The 19,583-nt window shown below is 43.6% G+C and overlaps 1 protein-coding gene across 6 annotated transcripts in view; it reads left to right on the forward strand.

The window, feature by feature from the left end:
• Positions 1 to 2,230: 2,230 nt before the first annotated feature.
• Positions 2,231 to 19,583, forward strand: part of LOC125464841 (thyroid hormone receptor-associated protein 3-like) — a 113,939-nt gene continuing 96,586 nt past the window's right edge. For 5 of the 6 annotated variants that reach the window (XM_048557664.2, XM_048557670.2, XM_048557669.2 and 2 more), the window contains exons 1-2: positions 2,231 to 2,345; positions 12,823 to 12,863. The gene's annotated coding sequence lies outside the window, so the exon portion shown is untranslated. The remainder of the gene's footprint in view (positions 2,346 to 12,822; positions 12,864 to 19,583) is intronic. The other variant, XM_048557665.2, reaches the window with a different exon arrangement.

Raw genomic sequence — 19,583 nt, forward strand, 5'->3', positions numbered from 1 at the left:
CCTTAACCCTGGGAGCCCACGAGCCATAAAAGGGTAAAGATGGACTTTGTCTTAATTTATTTTTATATATGATTTCTGTTACTAATATAGATGATGGAGTATAGCGACTTAAAAGCTTTTCACTTTGTAAAAATGCAAGTGACAATAAATTACTATCCTATTCATTATCGGATCCCAGCTACCATTTTAAAAGGGCTCACAAGTTGTCCAAGCTCAGTTAAAATTGAGGCCAATGTATCTGGTCTTCATCATATTGGTGTTTTGGCAGGAAGTGAGTGGGTATCTTGCCGGGTCCAATTTGACTACCCTGATCCCTAACCACAGCTACACTTCAAAAAAAGAGTTGTAAAGTGCAGTGGAGTGTCCTGAGGCCTGATGGAACATTGGCTAGGCTCCAGCTTATATGAGCAGGCCCCAGCACAGGGGGAGGGGCAGGCAACCAGGGTCCATACTCTAGGGTCCATACCCACCGGCTCACAGCTTCTTCAGTGCCAGTTAATGGAATGTCTGTTGCTAGGAGACTGAGGGTAGCTGGTGGTGTAATGATAATGTCACTAGACTAGTACAATGCCATTCTGGGGACATGGGTTTGAAGCCCACAATGGCAGATGGTGAAATTTGAATTTAACAAAAATTTTGAGTTAAAATCTAGTCTAATGGTGCCCATGTAACCACTGCTGATTGTTGTCTGCCCTAGACCTATGAGGACGTGGTTGAATCTGAACCACCTTCTTTCCAATTAGGGAAAAGAAATACAATGCTGGAAAGAACATGATCAACTTTGGTGGGATGATGTCTGGTCATGCCACTGAGACCATGTCCTTCTCTCAGGAGATTTCATTTCTTTGCAACTCCTTCCAAAACAAGCATAAAATGCATCTGTGTGGAACCAACACAGATCTAACAAATTGTTCAACTCTGCTGCTTGTAGAAGATGGCTGACTTTAGTCCTCAATTGTTTTCTCCACCAGCAACTGATACACTGTCAAATTCAAGAGAGTAGATAAAACTTACAAGACTCAGAGATTACATTAGAAGCTATGCTTGTCATAGAAAAACACTCCAAGACAGATCACAGGAAGATTATCAAAGTAAATTTGACATTGAGCCCCCTTATGTTGTTTGGGTGGAAGAGCAGAAGCTTGGTCAGTTCCGAAGAAGTTGCATTGGATTTGAAATGTCAACTCTGCTTTCTCTCCACGGATTCTGCCAGACCAGTTGAGTATCACCAACAGTCTTAGTTATTATAAAAGCGTTAGTGTTTATAAATTGCAGAAGCATTCACAGGGTTGCCAAATAAAGAATCAGGTCAATTGAAGACCAAAAAGGTCTTAAATTAACAGAGGACACGGCTGAGATGCTAAATAAGAATTTACATCCGTGTTCACTAAAGTTGAGGATGTTGCCAGTGCTACAGTTAAAGGAAGAGAAAGGTAGCATGTGTTTTGGTATCAATATGGGCATCGCTGAATGGCCAGCATTTTATTGCCCATGCCTAGTTGCCCTTGAGAGGGTGGTGATGAGCTGCTGTCTTGAACTGCTGCAGTCCATGTGCTGTGTGTTGACCCACAATGCTATTAGGGAGGGAATGCTAGGATTTTGATCCAGTGAAGGAACAGCGATATATTTCCAAGTTAGGATGGCGAATAGTTTGGAGGAGAACTTACAGGTGGTGACATTCGATTAACTTGATTGAATTCTTTGAGATATTGATGAAGGTCATGCAGTAGGTGTTGTGCAAATTGACATTTGACAAAGTACCACAATACTGGTCTTGTTAAGTCCAGGAGGCAGCAGCCTGAATTCCAAATTGACAGAGACAGAGAGAAAGCAGAGAGTAATGATGTATAAAGATAAAAGAAAATTCTGGAAATACTCAGTAGGGCAGGCTGCATCTGCAAAGAAGGAATTAGCTGATGTTTCCAGCTGTGATGCTGCAGCATTTGAAGTTCTGCTGACATGTCATCAAAACCTATAAAGTTACTTCTTTCTCCAAAGATGCTGCTTGCCCTGCTTGTTATTTCCAACACGTTGTATTTTTCTTTAGCATCTGCAGAGTTTCGATTTTGCAGAAACGGCTGTTTTCCAGATTGTATTCACAATCCAGCATCAATCTTCCAGCTCAGTGCTCACTCGCCACCCACACCAGAAGGCGGCGGGAAATGCATTCTGGGGGCTGTAGTCCACTTGCCCGCAGCAGGACTACATTTCCCGGCACGTGCCGCGGCCGCGCACGCGCAGTAAGCGGCGGTGCCGTGAACAGTCGGAGTGAGGCGGACACGCGGAGTGGGCCGGACGGAGCCACCCAGCGACCGACCGACCGACTAACCGACGAGAACTAGGCGGTAGGTGCGGGCCGGGAGGCCCGGGACATCCACCGCGCGGCACGTTACTGCGTAAGACGCCGATCGAGCCCGCAGAGAATGCGCGCTTGAGGCCTGTGAGTGCGTTGCCTGAGGCCGGGCTCAAGATGCGGCTTCCTTCCAGGCCTTTGGTCTACCTGACGGCCTCAGTCTGTCCGCCCACTCCCCTGGGTGTGGGTGATCGAGGCGGCTTTTTCTGAAATATGGACCGGGGCCTCTGGGCCGCAGCCAGTGACTAAAATACGCACAAAGCCCGGCCACAAGCCTGGAGGGGGGAGGGGGGGCTGCTGTCTTCCACGCTGGACTCTGCTCCCTAGTCACACCCTTCCCCCAGCTCCTCCACTCCCTGCTCGTTCACTCGCCCATTACCCCCGCCCCCAGACCCTTATTCCTTTCCCACACCCCCCATCATCCTCTAACTCCAACCCGAATAACATCTCCCGATCGCCATATACCCCAACCGCCCCCCCATCGCCCCCCGCTGCTGCCCACACCCCCCCAATCGCCCCCCCTGCTGCCCACACCCCCCCGATCGTCCCCCTGCTGCCCACACCCCCCAGATCGTCCCCCTGCTGCCCACACCCCCCCGATCGCCCCCCCACCCCCCGCTGCCCACGCCCCCCCCCGGATCGTCCCCCTGCTGCCCACACCCCCCAGATCGTCCCCCCCGCTGCCCACACCCCCCCCGATCGCCCTTGTGCTGCCCCCCCCAGGATCGCTCCCCACATGCCCCATCGCCTTGCTGCTTCCCACATCCCCCCACTTGCCTCCCTGCCCCCCACAACCCCCCTGATCTCCCCCTGCTCACCAACCCTGATGCCCCCCGCTCCCCACACCCCGCCATCGCCCTGCTGCTCCCGACACCTGCCTGATCACCCCCCCCCCCCCCGGCTCTCCACACTCCCCACACCCCCAATTGCCCCCTGCTTCCCACACACACCCCAATCACCCCCCCAGCTTCCCACACACACCCCAATCACCCCCCCAGCTTCCCACACCACCCCCCCCACTGCCCACACCCCCCTATCGCTCCCCTGCTCCCCACACACCCCCCCCAGATTGCCCCCTGCTCCCCACAACCCCCCGATCATCCCCCTGCTCCCCACAAACCCCACGATCACCCCCCCCGCTTCCCACACCCACCAATCGCCCCCCTGCTCCCCAACCCTGATTGTCCCCCCCGATCATGCCCCCATCACCTTGCTGCTCCCCACCCCCCACCATCATCCTGCTGTTCCTGACACCTGCCTGATTACCCCCCTGCTCCCCATACTTCCCCCATTGGTCCCCTGCTCCCCACATGCCCCCACCCCGACCGCCTCTGCTCCCCACACCCCCAATCGTCTCCTGCTTCCCACACACACCCTGATCACCGCCCCAGCTTCCCACACCCCCATCCTGATTGCCCCCATCGCCACCCCTGCTCCCCACACAACCCCCTGGATTGCCCCCCCCCACCCCACACCCCCCGATCGCCCCTCCTGCTCCCCCCCACCGCCGATTGCCCCCTTCTCCCCCAACCCCCTCAATCGTCCCTGCTACCCACACCCCCCCCCGATCACCCCCTGTTTCCCGACCCCCTCAATTGACCCCTGCTCCCCACCCTCATCTGATCACCCTATGCTCCCCACCACCCTCCTCCGATCGCCCACACCACCCCCAATTGCCCACTTCTCCCTGAACCCCTCAATTGCCCCCTGCTCCCCACACACCCCCGATCGCCCTCCTGCTTCCTGCATCCCGCGCTGATCGCCCCGTGCTCCCCACTACCCCCTGTTCCCCCCCGATCACCCCCGTTCCCCAACCCTCTCAAACGCCCCCAGCTCCCCACACACTCCTGATCGCCCTCTGCTCCCCACACACCCCCGATCGCCCTCCTGCACCCCCCGCGGATCGCTCCGTGCTCCCCACCATCGTCCTCTGATTGCCCCCACCACCCCCGATTGCCCACTTTTCCCTGATATCCTCAATCATCCCTGCTGCCCACACCCCCCCCAATCACCCCCTGTTCCCCAACCCCCTCAATTGACCCCTGCTCCCCACCCTCATCTGATCGCCCTCCTGCTCCCCGCATCCCTTTCCGATCGCCCCGTGCTCCCCACCGCCCTCCTCCGATCGTTCCCCTCTAATCGTCCCCCACTCCATGCACCCCCTCTGATCGCCCCGTGCTCCCCGCTGTCCTCCGATCGCCCCCACCCCCGATTGCCCACTTCTCCCAGACCCCCTCAATTGCCCCCTGTTCCCCACACATCCCCGATGGCCCTCCTGCTCCTTGCATCCTGCTCTGATCGCCCCATGCTCCCCCCCCCCCCCCCCGATTGTCCCCTTCTCCCTGCAGCCCCCTCCAATGGTCCACTGCTCCGCACCCCCCTCCGGTCGCCCCGTGCTCCCCGCACCCCCCACTGTGATTTCTGCGTCTGTTGCTTATGATTTGATTCCTTTTCTGAGTATGTGAAGGTCTCAGTTGAGGATAGGATTTGAACATTCTGGTGTTGCTGCCCTATCAGTTTTACATCCTGCCAATAATCAAAACACATTAGTCTGGTGTGACCAAAGGTCAGTTGGTAAAGCTGGAAAGGTTCACCTATTGAACAGGTGAGAGAAGTAATAAAGACGAGACTGCCCAGCCTGTGATTGGCATGTGTAATTCTCTTCTGTCATTTGTTATGATCATCTCCTGTTTTTCTCCGAGGGTTGAAGGGAATTTCAGAGCCTGTTAAGATATATGACAGATTCTGCATTGAAATGGTGCTGTTTGGTGACTGTGCTGTGTACACAGTTTCACATGGTTTCCAAAGTGTGAAAGGAAAGCGAAACGGTAACAGCTGAAGTTATTGTTATAAATTTGTATTTCTGTTTTTCTCAAACCTGTTTTTTGGGATCAATTAAACAACATCTATTTCCTGTGTAAACAGTAACTCTTTTTGCTTTGTATTCATTTCTCAGTAATTCAGGGTCAGAGATAGAAATCGTGCAGGAGAAGCAATTTATCTGTTACTTTTGCCTTGTTATTACTGTGTAATTGGCTTTTTTGCAGTGCTTTTTATTCCACATCGCCCTCATATACCAATTAGACTGACTGCTCCTCTTGCATTGTGAATTCCAGGGTGCTGTCAGACTGGAAGCAATGCAGCATGTACAGTTGTCGGACCTGTTGGTTTCAGCCTATAAATCATGTCTAATGCCGAACACCAATAAGCTAGAGGCCTAGAGTTTGGATCCTACCAACAGACGAGGCTCTGGCATCTGACTTCAGCTCATGGCATAGCTCCCTGCGCTGCCTTATATTCCATGGACAGCAAATGAAATAGGTCTGAGGGAGAGTGTAGAATTTGCTTATTTCCTTAAACAGAACAAACCTTATCCCCAGTACTCCTGGAATTTGAGATTGGTTCATTGAGTTAGAAATATTATGATTAGCTTTTGAAATATTGACTGCACAGCTTTTTAATACATTTGTAGTTGGTGCCTTTTTGATATTGGATAGTCTGCTGGGTTTTTAGTTTGAGCCATGAGTTGCTGAATTTTGCTTTGCTTTTCTGAATTATGCTATGGCAAGATTTTTTTCATCTGAATGTAAGGGTCCGCTGATGTTTCTTTGGGAGTATAGGGAGGTTCACATGCTTTATTCATTGCTCTTTGCAGATCTGAACGCAGAGAACGCGGGCTATTCATCTGATATGGACAGTTATTAAAAGGCGCCATTCAAAGAAGGAGCAGGGTATTCTTGCAGTGAACAAGGACATTAACCCATACTGGATCAGCCATACTCGAAGGGTGGGGAAAAAATATCAGGTCATCCACCCCACTGTTATGAGATCGTGGAATGTACAAAATGGCTGCTGCATTTTTTTTGCTTCAATTCAAAGTGAACACTTTTCATGGAATAACTAAAAGGGCCTCTGAGAAATTTGGCAATGTGACATATGACTGTTGTCCTCTTTCTCCTGTCTCTCCTTTGTGTTTTATTAAGAATAGGATTTTCCTTGAGAGTGTAGAAGGGAAATATTACAAGTGTTGTGAATTTAAGTAAGTTTTAAGCCTATTTGTTGACAAACGGTGGATTCGGAATCTGATGAAGTTTTCAGGCTCGTGAGATACTTAAGATTCTCAACACTGCTAAAGCATTAGCCTCATTGTCTTTTGAGTCAACAAGATGCCTTTCTGGAGGAAGAAGGAGTTATTGTGAGAAGGTTTCCTCCAACTAAAAGATGTTTGACACAGACATTCTCTTACATTGCAAAGGGTCTGCAAAGTTTCTCAAACCTTTTGCTTCTGAGGCTTTGCATCTTAAAAGAATTCCAGGCATGTGTTTTTTTTAAATCAGAAAAAATATATAGTTGAACATTTGTAGTTTAGTTTTACTAAATGTGACTGTTCACTGGTGCAGCTTTGGTGGGGGCCGGTGGTGGTGCATTGAATGGAGCTGGAAACTTGAGGTAAGAAATGAGTGGCAGACTTGTGTCAAGTTGAGCAGGTCCTTAAAGCCTACATCATGTAGCATTGGACACACTGGTGTTTTAGAGTGGAGCAGTGTTCTGCTTTGCAGGTACTCAGTGACGATTGTTTACTGTTGTTAACTGAAGGCAGTAGGCACATGGAAACTTTTAAGATGAGGTATAGAGACAAGAAAAATATAGATGCTCGCATCCAAGGTAAACGAACAGGAGGTAGGAAGAACATAGCAAGCCAGGCAGCATCTGGAGGAAGGGAGAAGTCAATGTTTTGGGTTTTACCGTTCTTCAGGTCTAGATGTGGGGGAAGGGGGAGTTTCAGATAAGGAGGGGGGGGGGATAGTGGAATGGTGGTGATTGGTACTAAGTATGATCTGTTTGGTCTGTGAGAGGAATGAATCTGTTTGGTCGCTGGGAGGGTCAGAAGATGGAATGAAAGGGAGGAGGTGGGGCTGGAAACAAAGCCGAGAGATGGGTGGGAAGGTCAGTTTGAAATTGGAGAACTCAGTGTTGAGTTCCCTCGGCTGTACGGTGTCTAGTTGGGAGATATGATGATGTTCTTCAAATTTGCATTCTGAGTCAGTGTGACAGTGGAGGAGGCCAAGGATGGCTATGTTGAAGAGAGAGTGATTGGGTTGGCAGGCGTTTGGTGAATTGGGAGGTTAGGTTGGCCGATACAGGCCAGGCGAAGATGCTCGTTGACATGGTCACCTAGTCTGTGTTTGGTCTCACTGCTGTAGAGAAGACCACATCTGGAGCACCGGATACAGTAGACTAAGTTGGAGGAGATGCAGGTGAAGCTCTGTCTCACCTGAAAAGACTGTTTAGGTCCCTGGATGGAGGTGAGGGATGTGGTGTGTTGCCAGATGTTACATCTTTTACGGATACTCCAGATGTGGTCTTCTATGTATTGGTGAGACCAAATGTAGACTGGGTAACCGTTTTGCTGAGCATCTTTGCCTGGCCCATAATAGCCAACTTAACGTGCCAGCCACAGACAAATTCAACACCCTTCTCCAACATGTCTGTCCTTGGCCTCCTCCAGTGTTGCAGTGACTCAAAGCATTTTTGCAGAGCAAGACCATATCTTCCTCCTAAGCACCCGACAGCCAGGAGACTCAACGTTGAGTTCTCCAGTTTTGAATAACCTTCCCACTCATCGCCGTGTTCCCTTTTCAGCCCACCTCATATCTTTCATTCCACCTTCTGACTCTCACAGCCACCAACCAGATTCATTCCTCCCATTGACCAACCAGGTCATACCTACTACCGGTGTCCACCTATCACCAATGTTCCACTATTGCCTCTTTCCTCACCCTCCCCAATCTTGCTTTAAGATAATGTATATTGGGGTTTATATTTTTCAGATAATGTGTATGCTGTCATTAGGGTTATCTAGCATGTGGATGAGTAAGTAAGTACTATATATTAATCTTGAGATAGCAAGAACTGCAGTTGTCAAAGTCAGAAATAACAAAGTGTAGTTCCTGTAGTTCCTACTATCTTTGAAGAAATTCAGTTGTTTTTGATTTTGGTGATTAACATCAGTGTTGGCACAGTTGTGACATCTGCAGCCAAACACCCTGCAGAGCCATGTTTTAAGCATAATCTCCCTCAACTTGACTCTGCCCCATCTCTAGTTGCTGTGTTTGTGAAGTGACCAGTAGACCGAACAACCAGATTGACCACGTGAATTAGATAATAACTGTTGGTTGGGAGGGCTGCAGGTTGACACTGGATGAAATGAGTTTCTCTTGGATATGTCAGGAGATCACTTGTAACCTTTCCATAACCTATCCCTCTTCTGCCTTGTGAATAACCCTCTCGTCTACATCGTGGATGCAGGCCATTCAGCCCATTTTGTTATTGTGGTGTTTATACTGTATTTGAGCCTCCATACAGCCTTTCCAATAGATCCTTTTGTCTGCTTTGTGTGTTCTTAATTAGTTGAGATGCTGTCAAATTATCATTCAGTTTCAATGTCCCTACTGCTCCGAGCTGCCCTGTGCCCTATTACATTGGGATGATTGATATGTCCTATCAGCTGTGGTCCTTATCTGTTTGTGGAGTAGATGTTTTGGCAGATTTCTGATAGATGTCTTATTGTAACTATATTCACTGTGTTTTCTCTGGGCACCCTCTCCCCACTGATGCTGCAGGAAGCCAAGTTATGAACACTGGATGTTGGGTACAGTCTGTCTTACATCTTTTTATTCTGACAGTGCCTGCATGTTTGCAAGAACATTACAAAGGGCAACAGAAACGTTTTATTACAGTGTGCAGTTTTCTGATCTGAAGCCAAAGTTTAATGACCTTTGATTGGAATGATTTCCCGCTGAACTTTGGGAGAGTTGAAAGCACCCTAAACCCCTAGTGTAGCCTGAGCTAATTCAAAAGTTGTAATTTGAGCTAGGTATTAAACTGACATAGATATAGAGCCTGGTGATAGCTAGTAATATAATCTGGTTCCTCTGATACTGGTAGATGTGCAGAATTTGATAATAGTTTAGGTCTAGCCTTATTCTTTGGATACAGAATACCTAGTATAGGTGCAACTACTGGTGTTTTCTACCTGTTCGACTTTGCAGATGGAGCAATGGGGGAGATGCTGGCTTAGAGGTAATGTTATTGGGATGGTAATTTGTGTTTTTGGGTCTTGAGATAAAATCCCATCTTGGCAGTTGGAAGGCGGAATTTAAAGTTAGTTAATAAAATCTGGAGTTTCAAACTAGTTTCAATAATAGTGACCGTGAGACCCATAATCAGTTGTGTTATGGATCGGACCAGACCAGGCCCCCCTCAAAATATATTAAGAACATAGCCTAGACTCTTTTTTTAATACAATGATAACTGCGAGGTGCTATGTTTCAGATGCCATTCAATTGGACAAACTACAAACTACTCAACGTTAAGCAAAACACAGTTTATTCAAACACAATAGTTAAAATACAACAAAAGAAAGAGGAACTTGGAATAAGTTAACTCTATTGGAAAATTTAACAGAATAATAGATTACTTAGCTACTAAGTTGTAAATGTTCCTTTATTTTGGGAACATCCCGTAAACACACCTGTGACAAAAAATGTCAAATTCAGAAAACAGGTTGCGTCATAAGCAGTTCTCCGATCCAGGAGGAAAGAACATCAAAAGACCATTCTGAGAGAAAATGCAGAGAGTGTGTAGTAACTGGGCGAGATTCACTGCCTTCCAACCCTGCGGAGACCCCAGCAATAAACGTTAAAACTAACTAGAAAATCCTGGATTTGTGAGAGCATGATCGCACCCACTCAGCCTGCTTCTGTTCTTCCAACTTAAACAAAACAAAGGCTTCTCAAGTTGTTTATCTTCTCATAGACTGCCTGGAACATGTTCCCCAATTTTTCTCTAAAAGAAAGCAGGACAAAGGATCTCTTAAAGCTACAGTATCATGCCGACTGTATTGTATTTTCTGCTCATAGTGTACATTCGAGCCTTATACCAGGGAGACGTTGGCTAAACTGCACCTTTCATGAGTCAGCATCTTCAGGAGGGAGTTCTAAGGAAGGGTCACAGGACCCAAAACATCAACTCTGTTTTTCCTTCACAGATGTTGCCAGATCTGCTGAGTTTTTCCAGAAACTTTGTTTTTGTTTCATCAGGAGGAGAGGTTTCACTATGGAGGAAAAGTAGAAATATCCAATCTCTTTAACTTACCTGAATTTGCCCTATAGAATAAGGGAAGTTTGAATAAAACCAACCCTGATTTGGACTATAGGTTATTATATTCCATTAAGAAGTGAGATTAGCAGCCTCTAATTAGAGTTGAATGGGGTGAGAATGTGAACAGTTTAGAACATAGAACAGTACAGGCCCCTCCTACTGTTATCGTATTAAGATCAAGGTTTCTCACCTAGTGTTTGAACATCTCTACCTCCCTGGGATTTCAATCACATATAATAGGTGCATGAGATTGCAGCATCCTCATTTGAAATGTGAAACACCCAGCAGTATGATAGATTTTTCTAAACATAGTCTGTGTCTGGAAGGAGCTTTTATGAGCTGTTACATGTTTGAGTCCTGGTAGAGTTGGTCCATCATTGAGTGCTGACAGCAAGCTGTAATGTTGAATGAATTGAGTATTATGCACAATGCATGATGTGTCTGGTTGTGATATTATTTGAATGAATATTTTAATGCGAGATGCTTGTCTAAAGATAGTGTTGAATATTGTGGATCCATTCTGCTTCTAAGACCATCTCATCTGTTTATAATTTGGGTGGTTGGCTGCCTGAGAGAAGTAGTACTTCAGGCAGAACCTGATTCAAAAGTGAATCACAACCAAAACTTTTTGATATTGTCACTGTTCTTATTCAATGTCGCTAGTTTTGAATGCAGCTAAATCTCTCAAATATCAGTGAGTTAAATGACAATCTGTATCCTATTGTCCTTCACATTCACTTCTCTGCTGATTTGGTTACTTTATCCGAGTTGAACACCTATCAGCCTTCACCAAGTACAACCCTCCTGGGTGACATTTGTCTGCACTGCAGTAACTATTCAAGGAGAAAGTACAGTTTTTTTAAAAATAGTACTTTTTGTGACTTTGAAACATTTAACATTCTTTTCAGGTAATGTAATGCTTCTGAAGTGTAGTCACTGTTAAAAGTTTGTGATTTTTATACATAGATATCATTTATTTTTGAGTTTGGATTTATGAATTTGCACTTGTGGCATTCAGGTTTGCATCTGTGTTAGGGTTTAATAATTCATATGCAAGTAATTCTGTAGTCATGGTGAGTTAGTAAACATAGTGGGAGAGAAACTTTTGGGAAGGTATGACTTAGTGTTTACATTGGGAGAATTTTAGGAGTAAACACAGTAAACAGTTGTGCATTAGCCTCCGGAATGTGGATCACAAATTAATCCTTTTCATTAGGAAAATGCTCAGAGCCTTGGTGTTTTTTTAAGTTTCAGTTGGGAACTTGTGCAGAATATTTGGCTGACGTTGGACATAGTGGGCAGTTGCTCCTGAAGTGTAGTTAGAATTATTAAGAAATAGATTATCTCAGTGTAAGTTATTAAATAGAAGTTCCAGAGCAAAAGTGTTTGGTTAAAATGCTGAAGGTTTTGTTTGAAACTGACAAAAGTCTAATCTCAATCCTGAAGGATCCAGGAACAGGCTGTCTAATTCTCAAGACTGGGAGTTGAAGCCACAGTCGATTTAAGCCCCATGAAGGCATTAGGGAAGGGAATATTTTTAGTATGAATGCAGTAAAGATGTGCTTTTGAAGTTATTTTTGCCACGTGCTTCCAAATCTTTGTACGTGCTATGTGCAAATAGTTTGCTTTGTTCCATTTTGTTATTGAAACCCTATCTGCAGCTTCACATATTTACGTTTCAGTGAGAGCTCACCTCATTAAAAAGCACACAAAATAACATATGTTCAGCCAGATTTCAGTCTGGGATCTGACTTGTCTGGCAATTACATCGACTGGGATCATAACCTATGTAGTAAGTGCAGCCGGCAGTTAAGCACACAGTGAGGTTCCATTGTGAGCATTTGTACAATGACTAAAAAATCCACTGGTTCAGATATAGACATTGTTCAAGACCGCAGGAGAAGTCCTCTTGTACACTTGAATTTTTACATACACTGGGACATGGTTCTAGACCTGAAACATCAGCTTTCTTGTTCCTCTGATGCTGCTTGGTCTGCTGTGTTCATCGAGCTCTGCACCTTGTTATTCTCATACAGATTGGGCCTTGGATTAACATCCAGTACTAATGACAATGCTTTCAGCAATGCAATTCCTTTCTAAAAGCTCGCTGTAGTATCAGTTTCGATGCATTGACATTCATTTGGAGCCTATAACATTGCAAGTAATGCCACCTGAGCCAAGCTAATACAGTACAATTCAGTGAAACAGTCCCTCTTCTTCACCTTCTCTACAATGTCTCTTTTCAATTTGCATTATATGTTGTTGCTACCCCATCACACTAACTGAGAGTTTGTGTTCTTTGACAGGTTGCTGTGGCATACTGAGATTGAGCCCTGTTAAGTGGCAGGTAAGCAGCAGCAAGTTGTTAATATTAAGATTGGTGGTTGCCCCCAGAGACCTGGGGAAGGATTCAAAATCAAAATGCTGATGATTTGTTCCACTTCAAGGAATCTCTGGTTTCTGCAAGGAACGCTGTATGCAGATCCCCACCAGTTGCTTGTTTGGATCACCTGTGTAAAAGCCTTCAGTTGGAAATGGAAACTCAGTAATATGTGGGATTCATTTCCAAAGGAGCTGCAGTTAACACTATCCACTCCCATTTCTCCCTCAGACTATTCCTGTTTCATTAGCCTAATTAGCAGTGTGCTTTGAGGAATTCTGACACTTGCAAATTGTGATTGAACCTTTTTGTGTTGCTGTTTATAGTAGACATGGGAGTGAGTTGTGTTTAAATAATTTATACAATGTAATTTCACTGTCATTAGGATGGTTTGATTATAGTAAGTTTGGGATCTGCTGTTATTCAGTTTGCGGTGAAGAATGGAAAACCAGGCCAGGACTGTGGTTTGTAAAACCTGCATGTACTTTAGTAGAGTTCCAAAGTGGCTCTTGTTCATCTATCTTTTGGGTCATAGAGTTGTATAGCACAGAAAGAGACTCTTAGGTTCAACTTGCCCATGCCGGCCAGATATCCTAAATTAATCTAGACCAGTTTACCGGCATTTGGCCTATATCCCCCAAACCCTTCCTATTCACGTACACATCCAGATGCCTTTTAAATGTTGTAATTGAATCATGATTTTTCCTCCTCATATTTTGGTGTAAAACTCTCTGAGGACAGGTATGGTGCAAGTTAGATATACAGCACAAGCATCTCTGCTATTAAGATATGTCTACTTTTCCAACAATTATAGCAAGCAACAGCAATAGGAGTAACTGGAACATTTTCAGTTTAGCAGGCTGTAGAGTGGGGTACTGTAAGGATCACTGATTGGAAATTCGCTATTTGTAATCTATACACAGTCCTTTAATTTAAGTTGATACTATGATGTACTGTGTTGGAATTAAACAAATCTAATTTTGTTAGATAAGTCTGGGGGAGGCTGGAGAGACCAATAGATTGGTGTGCGTGCAAGAACATGGTACATGGAATGCATTTTGAAGTGTGAAGGTATTCATTTTGGTTGTATAATTAAAGTAGCATATCTTTTGAATGGTGAGAGACTGGGAAAAGTTTACATTAAGAAGGAACAGGGTTTTGTCACAGATGAAGGGGGAATGGGGGTAATTTTAAATTACAATTGACTTACCTCTCAAGTCTGAGACAGCGGAATAGTTTTTGATTTACTACTTTACCTTTTTTAACTCCCATTGGAGACAAAGTTAGGCAAGGGCTTGTTCACCAAAACTTGGTTTTTGGATTCCAAATTGTGAAAAATATTCAACAAAATTGTTGAAGGTGAAATCAAAGATTTCAGGGTTTAATTAAAAAAAAATTCAGAATTGGGAGAATTGCGTCTGCACGCACTTGGGAAGTTAAGGAAGAATGAACGGAAGATAAGTTACAAGTTACAAATTTAGGTAAACGTTGAGATATTAAAAATCAGTTCATGTCAGTTATGATTTTCCAGAGGTAAGTTCCCAATAATGGTTTCTGGGCCCAGTGGTTTTCCTTTTAGCAGGCAAAGTGTGGGCTTCTTTCTAGCTAGCCATTTGGAGTTAGAAATGGAGGGTCTGAGGCCGGCTGCTAGCTCAGCCTTGAGTCCTTCTGTCCCTATGGAGGTCAATAGAAATTGATTAGAATCCCAGAATTGTATATTTATGGAATTGAACATGGTCTGATTTCGGTCATGTGACATTCAGAAGCTGAGGACCCATCTTGTTGGGTTAATTGAAATGTCATTAAGCTATTAGCACCTTCCGTCAACGTATCTATTGTGATTAAAGTGGCAACTAAAAGCACCTATTTTAACGTAATGGGTCTTGGGGTTTTCTTTTAACTGGAGTTGGATGGAAGCAAATGGCTCGTCTCCAAGCACTTTGTCAGCTTTAGCTGGGCTGTGTATACAGTGCATGATGTTCAGAAGCATCTGGAAATAGGATTGTGATTGGCTTCAACCTAATCTGAGTGCAGCAAGTTTGGCCACTTTTGCAGGAAAGATGCAGTTTTTGCGTGGAATTTCTGTTCATGACAGTTGCTTGTATATGAACCTCAGAAATTGGAAATGTATTCAAGTAATGAGTAAGACAGATGGCATATTACCTGTTGTTACAATAGGATTGAAAAAAAAATAAGACATACTATTATGTGAGGAATTTGTCACACTTGGAGTATTGTGTCTCATACCAGGCACTGGTAATCTGAGGGAAGACATACCCTTGACACGATGTGCTGAAAGTTTACAGGGCTGATTGCTGGGATGAGGAGAGATTGAATCGCCATGTCTGTTATTTCATGGAGTTTAGAAGAATGAGAATTGATTTAAAATTGAACCATAAAATTCTTAAAGGACTTTATATGTTCTGAAAGGAATTGAGAACAGATCACAGTTTTAAAAGAAATGGTTAAACATTTAGAACTAACAGAAGGAAAAATAAACACTTTTTTTCAAAAAGTTCTGAATCTTTGAAGATTTAATCACCAGAAAGCAGTGGATCATCAGTGAATACTTAGGAAAGGTTAATTGCTTCTTGAATGCTAAGAAGTATGGTGATCTTGTGTGGAAGTGGAGTTGAGCAGTAAGCTGTCAATGACCTTGTTGAATGGTGGAGCAGGCTAAGGGCTAAATGTCCCACTCCAGCTTGACAGCTGCCCAGAGCAGACTGTGGAGTTAACTATTGATTGTGCTGTTTTGGGACTAGATATTCATATTGACTGGAACAACCGCTGGGAAGTTAGTCTCTGCTGACTGGTAACTGCCTTCTGTGCCCTTCCCCACCCCTGGGATCCAGGGTCATTGTCAGAGTTGTGTTGGACTGAGAATAGTTCCATTCCTGCAGCTTTCTCTGAACATGAAAATAATTTCCTGGCAGTTGATTTGTGGGGGTATTGTTTGGTAATTGTACACTTTGAAATTTACTTGGTTCCTAAATGAACACAGTGTGTGATGGTGGTTGTGGTCATTGTATCATAGTTTTCTAGTAAGTCATGTTTGTTGCAGACCAGTTAAAGACGACCAGTTAAAGACAACCAGTTATTCTGTTTGGTTTGTGGTGAGGATCTTATGAGGAGCTACGTACTGCAGTCCAATGTGACCTATTCACTGATCAATGCAGTTAATTTTTTAGTAAATTAAGCAGAAACTTCCAAGTCCTCTGAGAAGAACTTTTCTAATAAACATAAAAATAAAATTTCTACAAAGCACATTCACATCAAAGCCATATCAGAGATAATGTGAACTGCTTTGCTGGAGAATCCAAGATAACAAAGTGTGGAGCTGGATGAACACAGCAGGCAAGCAGCATCTTAGGAGCACAAAAGCTAACTTTTCGGGCCTAGACGCTTCATCAGAAAAATTTTCTTTTTTTTTCTGATGAAGAGTCTACGCCCGAAACATCAGCTTTTCTGCTCTTAAGATGCTGCTTGGCTTGCTGTATTCATCCAGCTCCACACTTTACCAATCAACGTGCCCACCTAACCTTTTTGGTCATGGTGAACAGCTTAAGTGCCTGAGCCCTTTATGTTTTTTTTGTGCAGTTACTCCTTAATTTTAAAGAAGAATTTAGAGAGAATACCTGCAACAAATTCTGTGGCCAAATCTGGATCCAAGTCCAAAGCAAGCAAGATTCTTCAATTCTTTAAGCTCAAGATTCAAGTCTGAATCTGTTAACAAGTGTGCTGGTCTTTAGATTTGTTTCTACAGTTCCTCTGCTACAGATACTCGGTCTTGCTGAATCATAACAGCAACTGTGCTTCACTAAGTGGCCAAACTAGAGATATTTTCAAATCAACATGTTCAGAAAAGTTGTCACACATCTTTGGAGATTGTGGGATTTGAATGTAGGTCAGACTGGAAGCTGAGTCCAACCTATGAGTGATGATAGGCTAGATTCGTTGCCAAAAACATTATATTTGAGTAATTTCCTGTCTTCTGAACAGTTCTGAGCACTGGAGTCATTTGGGGAGCCCAGTCAGCCTCAGGTCAGGACTTGAACTCTGCCTTCTGTTCCATGTGACTCTGTCTCGCATACAAACAGTCCAACCCATCCCTACCATCAGATTCTTGCCCAGCTCGATGCCAGTGTTGCTGAGTTAAATTTACTCACAATAAAACCATTAGGAATATCTGTCAACATTTCTAGACCCTCACAGTTTTAGAGTTAAGACAAAAGCTGTCTGTAGATGGGAATATTGGGCAATGTGGTACATTTACTGTCTCCTTAAGCAAAAAAAAATCAACAGCTTAACTTCAGGTCGGAAGATCAGTGCTTTCTGAATTGAATGAAAAATATTCAGAGCTTCTTGTGCTCTTCCTTCATATCCCGTTTACTCAAGTGAATGTGAGAGAGTCCTGTCCACAGGGTTTGTTGGAATGATGCGGATTATTTGATTATTATAATGTAATAATTTCCTTTCTCTTTTTGTGTATTGGGAGTAGAAGTGCTTTTCCAAATGTTGAGGAGTTGGTTTACTCAGTTGCTGTTGTAGGTCTGGGGAAATTCCTACAACTTCCCTACCCGATCTTTGGAATCTCCCAAGATCTCCTGTTTTCCTCACACTTCTTCCTGAGTCATGGAATTAGTGACAACTGTGCTGTTGCCAAATCCAGGATGTTGTCAAAGCTAATCCTAATTATTTCCCCTTTCACTTTTTCACTTCATATTTTGCATTTCTAACAATTATTTAATACCATTAAAATGTTATAACCTCTGCTTAAGTAATCACCTATTGTAAAGCATGCAGTTTTCCTCGTTGGAAAGAGATTCTGCAATTTTTTTCCCCCTTTACTGTTATAGTCATATTTGAGTTTATCCCCTTTCATTATCAATCTGTCAATATTAACTCAATTTTGCATTATTTAGTATTGGAAAATCTATGGAAGCTTGAAAAGTTTATTCTCATGTTTAATCTTACAATTTTCCTCTTTTTAAAATCAATTTTCATGAACTCTAACAAAGAATCATTGAATTCTTTCTGTGATTTTCAGAAACATTTCAGTTTGGAGATCTTTTTAGCAGACCCCAACACCTTTCATATCATTTTGGTAGAAGACCATAGAAGATACAGAATTTGAATAAATACAGTATTTTTCTGGCTACTTCAGGATATTGTAATCATTTCATGCTTCAGGTAGTGAGTATCTCCCATAGTGTTTTTCAGTTCATATATTTGCTATTGGCCAATTTAATGTTACTATGATGCAGAGCATTGAAATCCATGAAATAGCTTAGTCCAAACTTCTCAGACTGGAGAGATATAGTGTGATGGTTTGATAGAATACTCCATACTACCCTTAAGACTGCAGCTGTGCTCTGCCTACTACTACTCCATTTGTATTCAATAGCCCTAAGTATAAAACCCATAATTCGGCTTGCCGTCTTTTTACGGGCCTGCTTAACTTCTGAAATTAAATAAAATGAGAAGTGCACAGATCCTTTGCTGTTGGGCCAAGTTCATGATTTTCCATAGTGAGAGTGTATGTTTGTCAAACCAGTTCCACCAGCATTCAGTTATATCTTAACTCCACTTAACCTGCCTTTGGTCTTCATCCATTAACGCTCTTGCCTATAAAAAGTCATCAATCTAAGCTTTGAATTTCTCAATTGCCCTCCAACTTCCGTTGCTGCTTTTGGGTGGTGGGGATTCCAGGTTTCCCCTACCCTTTATGTGAGGAAGTAGTTCCTGACAAACCTTCCATGTACTTAATCTGATTTTAAGATTGTTTCCTGGACTCCCTCATCATTGGAAGTAATTTCTGACTACCAGACCAACTCGTTTAATCATCTTGCTCATCTCCATTACATTTAACCATTAATGTTCTCTACTACTCACAAGACTAGTTCATGTAACTTGTTCTTATAACCATTATCGCTCCAGTATCATTCTAGTGCATCTGGGTTGCAGCCACTCCATGGCCAATACATCTTCCTTGTAATGCCTAGAAATTTATGTACTTCTCTAAATTAATTCATCTAGACCTTTGTACACTTTCAGCTGGCAGGAGAAGTACACTGGAAATTGAATCCCACTGCTCCACGAGCCATGCCAAAGTGTAAATTCTTTTTCAATTACCAAAAGTAATTCACTTGTTTCCCTCTATTACTGACAAATGGAACAAAACATACTTATAGTATCAGAGATAATGGGAACTGCAGATGCTGGAGATTCCAAGATAATAAAATGTGAGGCTGGATGAACACAGCAGGCCAAGCAGCATCTCAGGATGTGCTCCTGAGATGCTGCTTGGCCTGCTGTGTTCATCCAGCCTCACATTTTATTATCTTAAAACATACTTATATTCGGGTTTTCAATAAACTCAAAAGAAAGCATTTATTGAACAAGTGGCAAACTGGTCATCAACAAAGCCCCACGTGAATTAACTTACATTCCCCCTTAATACTAATACAAACACATTATACATAGATAGAACAAAGACTATACTTGACTCTACAGCGCTATTGTGGTTGGGGTATAAAAATAAGCAAAGAAAAAAAAACGTCTGTAGATCAAAAGGTAGATTTAGGCAACAAAACAGCTTGGCTCTTGGCAGATCTTGAATTCCTATTAATGGAATTTATTTGTTGACTTGCAGAATAATTGAAAATTTTCAGACAAGACTTTAGATTC

The sequence above is a fragment of the Stegostoma tigrinum genome, chromosome 24 (genome assembly GCF_030684315.1).
Source record: "Stegostoma tigrinum isolate sSteTig4 chromosome 24, sSteTig4.hap1, whole genome shotgun sequence".
Classification (NCBI taxonomy): domain Eukaryota; kingdom Metazoa; phylum Chordata; class Chondrichthyes; order Orectolobiformes; family Stegostomatidae; genus Stegostoma; species Stegostoma tigrinum.